General features: G+C 41.1%; 1 protein-coding gene across 4 annotated transcripts in view; it reads left to right on the top strand.

Annotated features, from left to right (window-relative positions):
• Positions 1–12,517, top strand: part of PDE1B (phosphodiesterase 1B) — a 513,717-nt gene that overhangs the window by 40,863 nt on the left and 460,337 nt on the right. The window lies entirely within an intron of this gene.

The following is a 12,517-nucleotide window of genomic DNA, read 5'->3' as shown; positions in this document are numbered from 1 at the left end:
AGTAACCGGTGTATGAAGGGTTAAGGGACTTCCCCTCCCCACATGCGCAGACCACCCATAGGAATCCCATCTTTGCCGAGAGACCGTGATTTCCATTACGCCTGCAAAGCAAAAGCGTTCAACGACAACAAAGCACTCATCACACTACAAAACAAAAAGGTTTACCCAGATATCCACAGGAGGTTCTCACCTGTAATGTTCCAGCAGTCTGCTGCGCTTAGCCAAATTTGTTTTTTGTGCCTTAGGAGGAAAGGGAACGCAGCAATGGCAGTGCATTAATGCTAACATCACCATGGCAACCTCCTGTGTGAGATTCTGATTAACCCCTACATTCAAATATGCAGCGTTCTCTCAGCAAACAATTATATGTCCACCCAAAACAATCAGTCAATCTACATGTATATATATATAAATATATAAATATATATATATATATATATATATATATATATATATATATATATATATATATATATATATATATTTGTTACAGAGTGTGTGTGTATGATATATATATTTGTGTGTATACTGTATTTATTACATTGTCTCTTCATTATTAGTTGAAAAGTATGTATTTTTATTATAGTGTTGAAGAGGGAGGGAAGTTATTTAACAATTTTTTGGACCAGGGACTGCTTTCATGGCAGCCAATTTTCCAAGGGACCGGGGTGAGGTGTATTTGGTGGACTGGTTGGTGGATGGGATATTCACAGAGTCTGTCCTCAGCCCCCCCTTTACATCACAACCACCCTTTACTGCACAACCCCCGTTTATATCAGTGTCCTCAGTTCCCCTTCACATCACAGCTCCCCTTTACATTAAAGTTCCCCCTTTACAGAAAAGTCCCCTTTACATCACAGTGCCTCTTTACATGCAACATGACTGCTCTGTAAAAGGGGCACTGTGATGTAAAGAGGACTGCTCTGTAAAGGGGGAGGGGCAAAAGAATGTCACCAGCACACCGAGGATTTCCAAAATGGGTCCTAAGCTTTAATCGGCGATCACATTGTTACAGCAAATTGCAACGTTTCGGAGCCATGCAGGCCCTCTTCATCAGGCATGTGAACAAAAAAAATAATAAAAAAATAGCTGTAGATAGTGCGTTGGATGCTCTGTAAAGAGGGGCTGTGATGTAAAAGGGGCACTGTGATATAAAGGGGAATGCCAGTGCCCCCTTTACATTACAGTGCCTCCTTTACAGTGCCCCTGCAGTCTGTCCCCCTTGCTCTCTCCCCATTTGAATCTCTGCCTCCGCTATTTAAGACTCTACCATTGGCAGAGCAGAGTCCGTTCTCAGTCCATGTGTCCTCTCTCATCTCCCCCACTGGCCTGATGATGTCATCCTATCAGCAGGGCAGGGGGCTGGAGGAGCTCTCCATTCCAATCTGCAGCTCCTCCTTCCCCCTCTGCCCTGCTGATAGGATGACATTATTGGCCGGGTGGGCAGAGGAGTCAGAGGAGGACACACGGGCATGGCCACACAGCAGCTGGTGAGCAGGGACCGCAGTGCGTGATAGCCTTGTGCGGACCACAGTCACTGCTCACCGCTCAATGTGCAGCCCAGTCATCAACAGGGGACCCTTGGTTTAAAGGACAAGTTAATGATTTAAAAAAAAAAAAAAAAACTTCTGTCTGCAGCTCAGCAAATAGAAATCTAGTCCTTGGCCACCTGCACACACATACTATAGACTTGAATAGGGCATACCCATATTGCAGGAGCAGGATTATATGCAGGAATATATGGAATTTAGTGCTCAAGTGTTTGCAGCTCAGGCTAAAATTCAAACCACGGATGACCCTAATGGAACTACCTGGCTAATCAAAAGTCGATTTCAAAATCGACTGAACTGGGTGGAAATGATCAGCTAAACAGTGACAGGATCCTGCCAGATGCAGTTATTCAAAGGCAGTGCTATGGTATTCAAGCAGTCGTGTGTACATTGACACAATAGCTAACCGTGGATATTCCTCCCCCCATGCTGTTTAGTATGCATTACTAACTGAGCTGCAGACAATGTGGGAGGCGAGTAAGGACCTGTGGGGAGGTGGAGGATGTTACAGTTTATTCTATTATTAGGGAAAGGGAAGGGGGTGGATGCTTTTAAAAAAAGTGAACTTGTTCTTCAAAACCCATTTCTCTGACAGTCCATGCAGAGTTAGGTCTCATGCACACAGCTTGCATTCCTCCCTGGGCGCATACTACCCTAAACTTGGTACACCATCCAGGCACAGTAGCTTTCAGCCTCCCATAGAGTTTTACCGGCTGCCATCCATGTCTGCTCAGTTTCTGCAGATTGAACAAGTACAGAGCCCGCACTGACCTATGGGCAGACTCCACTGTCTGTTTAAATCAGACTACCCTCCAATCCGATCTGCCTTAAATGGAAGAGGACAGATCCCCTTCTTTTTTTTTTTCTTTAGCAGACTAGTTCAGACCCAGAGGTAGGTGGGTGTAAAGGGATAGAAGTCCATGTACACCTGCCTGTTCATAGTGTGAATGCATGGACCTTCTTATCAGATCGTTTTTCAGCTGTTGTCATCACCTGTGTGAAAGGAGCCTTGGAGGCTTCACAGATCATCAGAGCACTGAGTATTTTTACTTTCTCTGTTTTGCAACATTGTTTCTAACTGCCAAAGAAAAACATTAGCACCAATAGACACTAATGTATCCATTTGCAACATAGTAATATTAATGTTATTGGAATTGACACTTTGTATTTGTTGTATTCTCCTGCTCATTTAATCTGTAATGAGAGTAAATGTTCTTTATATTCTTTTTTTTTAAATCAAATAAGTTTTTATTGCAAAACATATGTGGTACAAACCAAACATAGACAGAAAATACAGTCGTACAACAGTATTGGTTTTGTTCTTTATATTCTTAAAGCCTAAGTGTATTCAAAATACAAAACACAAAAATCAGCACAAGGGACACAACTTAATATTAATGAGCTGTGTCCCTTGTGCTGCTGGCTCCAGGTTTTCTTGACATTTTCCATCAATTCCCCCCCCACCCCCACCAATGTGAGGGAGCTGTCATTTGGACTCATCGGGAGAGTCTGATTATGCCCGCCCTTTCGACCAGGATCTCCATTCGTAGAAGCCAGTACTACAGCGTTTATGAAGGAAACACGATTTATTGTTGAAGGGGTAAGACCTTTCAATCATCTGATTGTCCTTCATTCATAGATCCTGTTTCATTCATAGAAATTGTAGTACAGCTTCTAAGAATGGCAGAGCTGAGTGTAAAGGGAGTTCATAGCTGGGCACTCTTTATGAGTGCAAATGACAGCTCCCTCTGTTTTGTTATCCCCGCCACACCAGAAGATTACTGCAGTGGGGTAAAGGGTAGGGATCGATGGAAGAAAATGTCAGGGTAACCAGGAGCATAAGAAACACACATTAATGGCATGGCATGTCCCTTTTGCTGATATTTGTGTTTTTTTAACCACACTCACATTTTGAAAATATTTATCCAGAAAAGACAATAACCTAAGAACATTTGATCTTGCCTGATTCTCACAACAGCTGGTTAATTCACACAAGATCAATGTACATGCAGTTTTGGATTTCCCACCACTTCCTTTCCCAGTCACCTGGACAAAAAGGGTGGATAATCGCCTCCAGACAGACCACAATACAAAAAAATGAACAGGTGTTCTAAGCCCCCCCGCCCCTTTATCTAAAAGTATACATATACATTAAAGTGTACAGTGCATCTGGAAAGTATTCACAGCGCTTCACTTTTTACACATTTTGTTATGTTACAGCCTTATTTCAAAATGTATTAAATTCATTATTTTCCTCAAAATTCTACAAACACTACCTCATAATGACAACATGAAAGACGTTTATTTAAAATCTTTGCAAAATTAATAAAAACAAAAAAATCACAAGCATTCACAGCCTTTGCTCAATACTTTGTTGAAGCACCTTTGGCACCAAGTACAGCCTAAAGTCTTTTTGAGTATGATGCTATAAGCTTGGCACACCTATTATTGTGCAGTTTCTCCCATTCTTTGTGGGACCTCTCAAGCTCCTTCAGGTGCACAGCCATTTTCAGATCTCCCCAGGGATGTTCAATTGGGTTCAAGTCTGGGCTCTGGCTGGGCCACTCAAGGACATTCCAAGTAGTTCTGTAGCCACTCCTTTGTTATACTGGCTGTGCGCTTAGGGTCATTGTCCTGTTGAAAGATGAACCTTCGCCCCAGTCTGAGGTCCAGAGTGCTCTGGAGCAGGTTTTCATCAAGGATGTTCCTGCATTCATCTTTCCCTCAATCCAAGCTAGTCTCCCAGTTCCTGCTGCTGAAAAACATCCCCACAGCGTGATGCTGCTGCCACCATGCTTCACTGTAGAGATGGTATTGATCAGAGGTGCCTGGTTTCCTCCACACATGACGCTTGCCTTTCAGGCCGAAGAGTTCAATCTTTGTTTCATCAGACCAGAGAATTTTGTTTCTCATGGTCTTAGAGTTCTTCAGGTGCCTTTTGCAAATTCCAGGAAGGCTGTCATGTGCCTTTTACTGAGGAGTGGCTTCCATCTGGCCACTCTACAATACCGATTGCTCAGTTTCGCCAGGCGGCTCGCTCTAGGAAGAGTTCTGGTGGTTACAAACATCTTCCATTTATGGGTGATTGAGGCCACTGTGCTCATTGAGACCTTCAATGCTGCAGACATTTTTCTGTACCCTTCCCCAGATCTGTTCCTCGATACAATCCTGTCTCTGAGGTCTACAGAAAATTGGACTTAATGGCTTGGTTTGTGCTCTGACATGCACTATTCACTGTGGGATCTTATATAGACAGGTTTGTGCCTTTCCAAATCATGTCCAATCAACTGAATTTACCACAGGTGGACTCCAATAAAATTGTAAAAACATCTCACAGATGATCAGTGGAAACAGGATGCACCTGAGCTCAATTTTGAGTGTCATGGCGAAAGGCTATGAATACTTATGTACATGTGATTTTTTTATTTTATTTTTTGGTTTTGTTTTTTAATAACATTGCAAAGATTTCAAACAAACTTCTTTTCATGTTGTCAACATGGGGTATTGTTAGTAGAATTTTAAGGGAAAATAATGAATTTAATCAATTTTGGAATAAGGCTGTAACATAAGAAAATGTAGGAAACTTGAAGCACTGTGACTACTTTCCAGATGCACTGTATCTAAAGTTAGGAACAAAAATGTAACATATTGCAGCTTACCAGTTTTCTTTTTTTCAAGCATTTTCTGCAAGTATGGGAAATATCTCCTGATCTTACCAGAAATGCACAATATGTGTACTTCCCTGTGAGATAACATTGTTTCAGATTTAATTTTATCTTCCTTTTATGCTATTTTCTGTAATCTACAAATCCTTCTGCCCACATGTAAGAGAGATGGAGAGGAGGATGTGTTTGAAGTCCAAATCAGGAGAGCAGCCTAGGATGACAATACTGCTCCTTCATAGATAAAATGGAGTAGGTGAGCATTGCCACCCTTGAACTTAAAGCCATCCATACATGGATCAAAAGTTGGCTGGTTCAGCAGGGACTGGCTGAATATCAATCCATATATGGACAGGCTTGTCAGGTTTTTTCTGAATGATCAGTGCTGCCAGCTATAGTCGGCAACCTTGATCACTGTAACAAGACAGCAAAGAAGGCTTTCTGCTCTCAGAATGCAATACCACAGAGAGAAGCATTGCCCCATCCACATTGATTGCGTGGATGGGGTAATTAGATAATTTTTTGGTTCAACTCTTTGGTTGAAGAAAAAAAAAAAAAGATCAATGTATGGGCCACCTAATGGCTCATTCACATAGGCAACATGCTCTACTGCCCCTCTGAAATGAAAAGCAATCCATGGTGAGCTTTCATTTTTAGAGGTAGTTTGGAGACAGTTACAGGCATTCAGGAGACAATACTATCATCTCCAATCTGCCAGACTTTAAAGAAAATCTCAATGGAGATTTTACATTGATCCCAGCCCTCCACCACCATAGCCGCATTTGGCACATGGTTGCAGTGTGCTCCCATTGACTTCAATGAGCGAGTATCACAGACCCGTCAGATTTAAAATGCTGAGTTCAAATTGCCATATCAAGTAGCATCACAGCTTCAGTAACAGAACTTGAGTGGTCATCATGGGTTGTTGGTACTGTAAAACATGGATCAACCACCTGTCTGTTACCCCCCTTGGCTACCCTTGTGAACTTAGCCTAGGTGTGTTTCTGGCAGAGTCACTGAGTAAAAAGGAAAAAGACAAAAAAAAAAAAAAAAAACAATTCAGCCACCACATCTGAGAACTGGTATGCTACCTTATTAAAAATGAGTTTTTTTTCAGGCTTACATAGACTGTACGTTTGCTGCATACTGGCATATGTAGTCACTGTTAGGTAGAAATTCCTTTACCATGTCTTTGAAAAATCCAATAAATCAAGATAATGCAAGTGGCAATGCTGACCTATGACTAAAGAAAAGGAAACATATGTCCATTATATCCAGCTCCCCTATCACGCTGGATATTAGATAGCTTTGTGAAACTGATTAAATATTGACCGACAGCATTGTATTTATAAACCACCTACTCTGATTGAATATAAAAACATTGAATCCAAAATGGTGTAATGAATGACTGTAATGATCTGCAGTATATGTGTGCTGTTATGTGTAACTTTGTAGGTGTATGCCTCCATGATCTGAATAATTGTCCTATTTTTCCTACCTTTTTGCAAGGACCATAGTGTATTTATTTACTTACTTGCATTATAAAACTGTAATGCACCATTGTTTACTTTTAAAGCTCCTTTAATAGGTGAAATTTATTTTCATTACTGGGGAATAACACTTTAGAAAAGTAATTTTCTCATAGTAATATGCTTTGTGATCTGTGCTGAAGGCTACTGTATATTAAAGTAAAAGTATTCAGGCATCTCTACGGCAATGTAGAGTATGATAACAGTGAAAAGTGCAGTTACCTATTATATCAATCAGAAATCAAACTGAAATCAAATTAGTTTTCATATATTATTATACTTTGCAAATATAGACTGTAGCTCTCAAAACTCTATTCCAAATGACCCAAAGCCTATTTTAAACACAACATGTACTCTGGCGGCTGATGCTCAAAATTTTTTGGGGGGCGCAAACGAACTGAAAATTTTTGAAAAATACTGAAACAAAAGCATCAATTGCAACCACTGTGCAATCAAATGCAGCCACTGTGCCCATCATATGCAGCCACTGTGCCCATCATATGCAGCTAGTCTGCCCATCATATACAGCCACTATGCCCATTATATGTAGCCTCTGTGTTCAGCAAATGCAGCCAAATCTGCCCATCATATACAGCCACTGTGCCCATCATATGCAGCCACTGTGTCCATCATATGCAGCCTCTGTGCCCAGAAAATTCAGCCAACTGTGCCCATAATATGCAGCCAACTGTGCCCATCATATGCAGCCAACTGTGCCCATCATATAAAGCCACCTGTGCCCATCATGTGCAGCAAACTGTGTCCATAATATGCTGCCTCTGTGCCCATCATATGCAGCCTCTGTGCCCATCAAATGCAGCTAACTGTGCCCTATCATTTGCAGCCTCTATGCCCATAATATGCAGCCACTATGCCCAGGAAATGCAGCCAACTGTGCCCCATCAATTGCAGCCTCAACCCATAATATGCAGCCACTGTGCCCAGCAAATGCAGCCAACATTACCCCATCAATTGCAGCCTCTGTGCCCATAATATGCAACCACTGTGCCAGCAAATCCAGTCAACTGTGCCCCATCAATTGCAACCTCTGTGCCAATAATATGCAACCCCGCCCCCCCCCCCCAATCACCCACTCACTGTCTACCCGGCACTTACCCCATCGTGGTGGCGGGTCAGGCGGCAAGCTGTGGAACAGGTAGCGCGGTTATGGCTCCTGTGTCCTTTGTGTGTGTCTTCTTCCTGTTCTGCTAGGCGGTCAATGGGATCGCCTCTGCCTTCAGCCAATCAGGTGACCGGTATTTCATCCACGCCTCCTGATTGGCTGAATGACAGTTTTGTGTTAGCAAAACAAATATTCATTTGCTTTGGTAATACACCTGGGTGGACTGCGAGCACAATGGTTTGTGCTCGCAGTTCACCTTTTTTGAAGCCCCCCACCACCACTGTAATTCAGGTGTCTGGCATCTGAAAAGGGGAGGGATGCCTAAATAGGGGCTGGTCACAGCGCCCATTTATAGATTCATGTAATGCATAAATCTATCCATACTACACAGAGAGGGTGGCTGGACAGAGGGGGTGGTGCCCGTATGCCCTTAATGGATGCATCGCCACTGCATGTACTGTATTTTATCCCTTGTTTTTGTGTGTATCTAAACTCAAAACCAAAAATTTATTTTATATATTGCAGCATACTAGTCCTTGGAGTGGTGAATGCATTTGTTTTCTTTTTTCATTTTTTTCCCCCTTTATTTTGACCCAGTAATTCCACAGACACTTCCAGTCCCTAGGTGGCCATGTCACTCCTCCACTGTATCTATGGAGGAAGCCATTGTTGTCACCCTAGGCTGCTCTCCTGATGTAAACTACAAACATGTTCTCATCTCTTGATCTCAATTACATATGGGATTGGCAGTTTACAGAAGGTAACTAGGAAGGAAGATATTCTTCGGTGCAGCTCACAGGAAGTGACAAGGACACAGTATTTCACTCAAGATCAACAGGTATTTTCTGTATTTGCTAAAAACTATATTGTGTAAAAAAAAAAAAAAATAAAAAAAAAAAAAAGGACACAAATGCAGCCACCACTGTAAGCTGCAATATTTAGCATTTTTTTTTTATTGTTCTTAGGTTTAGTTATCCTTTAAAGGGTTAGTTCAGCATTACCACAAAACTGCCTATGCAGGTAAGGAATGAGTGTAGATAAAAACAAACTGTGCAGCTATGACTAAAGTTGGACTAACATTAATAACTAGATAAGGGCTGCCCTCAAAGGGTGGTACTGTGGACAGCAGAAAGGTGCACTATGCCAAGTCCTATAGGTTATCAAAAACAATCAAACAAAAGAAGAAGGAATGGACTTTATAGGCACGGTTAAAAAAATGTGTGTACAAACTTTATGCTAGCAAAAGATATTCACATAGACAAGTATAAAAACACATCAATGGTTGTGAGCTAAAATTATCACTGACCAGCAAGTGGTCTATAATCCTCTGAGACTAAATGAACAAGGCTGTTTAGAGCCATAACATCCCTAGATTGGTAAGTGCCCCAATATGGTAACACAATAGGAGACCTGAACAGGTACAGTCCTAACGAAAGTAATAAGGGGTCAACAAAAGCCAACTCAGGGTATGTCAGTTCTGCCCGGTATTCGTTCAATCTGTGCTTGACTACTTTCGCGCAGCGATGCACTTCTTCTGGAGCTTATCATATCTAATAAAAAAACACAACATTACACATGTACATACAAAAATATGTGCAACAATATCCAGGCAAACAGATGTTAATGATAATATGCAGTTCATTCAGGATTATAGACCACTTGCTGGTCAGTGATAATTTTAGCTCACAGCCATTGATATATGTGTTTTTATACTTGTCTATGTCAATATATTTTTCTATAATAAAGTTTGTACACAAAATGTTTTTTATCAGACCTACGAAGTCAATTCCTTCTTCTTTTGTTGATTAAAGTTGGACTAAAGTTGGATAATGTTGCTATGGGCATAGTATGCTATGGGCATAGGCCATTTACATATCTCCCAAAAAAGACTGAAAAACTCCCAGATGTTTTGGGAGAGATGGCACCATCCTATTCTGCCTAGTTAGGATTTTGCTAAGACACTGCCAGCCGTTATTGTTCATCCTCACCATCACCAGAGACAAACTCCCAATGCCCCCACACAGGTGTAGTCTACTGTGTCCTCAGAGCTACTGTGACAGGGGAGAGAGAGCACATGCAAAGCAGTTTTAATCGACTGGGGGTGCCTTAGCAACTTTCTAATAACAAGGCAGGATAAGAAGATGCCATATCCAGGAATATTTCAGTCAGGCTTTGGGATGTACAAAAATGGCCTACACCTTTCAAGGTCATATCCAACTTTGATCAAACCTGCACAATCTGTTTTTATCTACAAACACACCTTAGCTGCATAGACATTTTTTATTTATTTTATTTGTAAAGGTGAACTATGCCTTTTTAAAGTGGTGTTCCCACCAAAAAAAAAAAAAATGCTTAAAATTCATAAAAAAATTGTAAAAAAAATAATTGGAATTTTTATTTTTTTTACTTACCTCTAAATGCCTGTTGCTAGGGGGTCCCTCGTAGTCTGCCTCCTTCATTGCCCAGGCTGGTGACATCACTTCCCCTCAGCACCGCACAGTCATCTGGGACCTGTCACGTGTCCCAGATGCCTGTGTGGCGTATCACGCCGCTCGCGCATGTGCAGTGGGTGCCACAGCCGGGTGCCCACAGTAAGAATGCCGGTGCTGCGAGCGGAGCGGGGAACGAGGGGGGGCTTCGTTTTTCTGCATCGCTGGACCCTGGGACCGGTAAATGTCTGATTATTAAAAATCAGCAGCTGCAGTATTTGTAGCTGCTGACTTTTATTTTTTATTTTTAGGGGGCACCCCATTTTTAGCTTGCTTGGACCTCGTTACCAGATGGCTAATTAGTGATTGTGGAACTGTGCATGCCACCTCTGTGGAGATTGTTGGTATTGTTTATGAATGCATCATTCCTTTGAACACACTGTTGCTTTTCATCATATCTACAGCATATATTTCCTATTTATCATTTGTTACTTGGGGAATGAACACAGCCAGGCTGTTTCTCTGCATCATTAGAATGCTATGCTTGACCAACCAGTTACAACTTTCTATGGACCTTTGGTATCACATGTCCATTCATTGATTGTGCCCGATTTCATAACTTACTGCCTAAGATATATCTCACCAAGGATATGGTGGCACTGTGCACTTTCTTTATTACAGTGTGACTAATGCTCTTTCTGGGTCCACACCTGATTTGGGAAGAGATCTGTTCATCTGGAGTTCTTATGCGGTTTTATTTATGATTGCTGAATCACATAAAGTTTTTTGCATAATTTCAAGGTGCGCTTATGTTATATAAAATAGCACGATATTGGTGGCTTGGAGGCTCGTAGATGCTTTAAGACTATTTTCTGACATTTTATATATTATTACTATATGTCTTAGTTATTGTTAAATGTGCTAATTGCTCAGTGTGTTTGCTAAATTAATGTGCACAATTGCTTGATTTTAAGAGATTTATTAAAGGTGATTCACATTTTATATTCCCAGATCTCAGCTATTCATATCTTTGTTATTTAGTGTATTGAGCTCGTACATAGAAATGTATTCTTTGTGACCAGTCAATATAGATTTAAACTGTGTAAATGTATTCTCTCTTGAGAAGAAGACATTAAGAAGGGATATGATTAACAGGTATAAATACATAAGTGGTCTAGATAGTGAACTCGTGTTGAGTTATTCACTTTAAGGTCATCACATAGGACAAGGGGGCACTCTACGTCTGGAGGAAAAGAGATTTCATCTCCAAATATGGAAAGGTTTCTTCACAGTAAGAGCTCTGAAAATGTGGACTAGTCTCCCTCATGAGCTAGTACTGTGACTGTGCAGCTCAGTAAATTGTTTTAAGAAAGGTGTAGATTATTTTCGTAAATACACATAATCTAACTGGATACCAACATTTATAGATGATCCAGGGAATATCCAATTGCCTCTTGGAGGATCAGGAATTAATTTTTTCCCCTGCTGAAGAAAATTGGATCATGCTTTGCTGTTTTTTTTTTTTTTTGCCTTCCTCTGGATCAAGCATTTTTTTTTTTTTTTGCCAAAAATCTGCTGCCAGGGGTCTAGAGTCTAAAACGTCCAGTGTCCATGAGGCCCGAGTGAACCTGAACTCAAAAAGTGAAGATTTACTGTTTTTTTCCAATACTTTTTATTGGTTTATCAAAAATTGCATGGCATAACAAACATTTAAAACAAAATAAGAAAAACAAAATATGAAGTACACAGTACAAAGAATTCCAGTTAATTACCTAAGCTGTATCCTAAAGAATGTACCCTTTGTCTGTAATTCCTCTTGAAAAATAGCAGTGCACTTCCTAGTATGTCAGGGTGCTTAGGTACTCCTGTGCCAACAGTCCCATAGCTGTATAATTGACATGGGAGTTCCAAGGCTCTGCTGCCTCTGACTACTAGTATCGGGAGATTTAATAACGTCATTACTGTTCACTGTTTTCCTTGCTGGTGGCTCTGGCATGAGTAAGCAAAACCTTATCTCTACTACAATTTCCACCTCTATACAAAGTCACAATGCAGAACAAGGCACTGTAAATTAGTAATAGGCAAATACTAGCAGCCAGGGCTGGGACAAGGGGTGGGCAGGATGGGCGGCTGCCCTGGGCACTGTGGTTTTATGTGAGGTGAGAGGGCATTGCAAGGGGATTTGTGTTGGGACGGGCAATTTGGGGGTGAGACAAGGGGTAAG

Source organism: Lithobates pipiens, unplaced genomic scaffold (genome assembly GCF_037356315.1).
Source record: "Lithobates pipiens isolate NorthernLeopardFrog02 unplaced genomic scaffold, aLitPip1_a1.2 Scaffold_16, whole genome shotgun sequence".
NCBI lineage: Eukaryota > Metazoa > Chordata > Amphibia > Anura > Ranidae > Lithobates > Lithobates pipiens.
The sequence above is the reverse complement of the archived record's forward strand: the minus strand, read 5'-3'. Positions and strand labels throughout refer to the sequence as shown.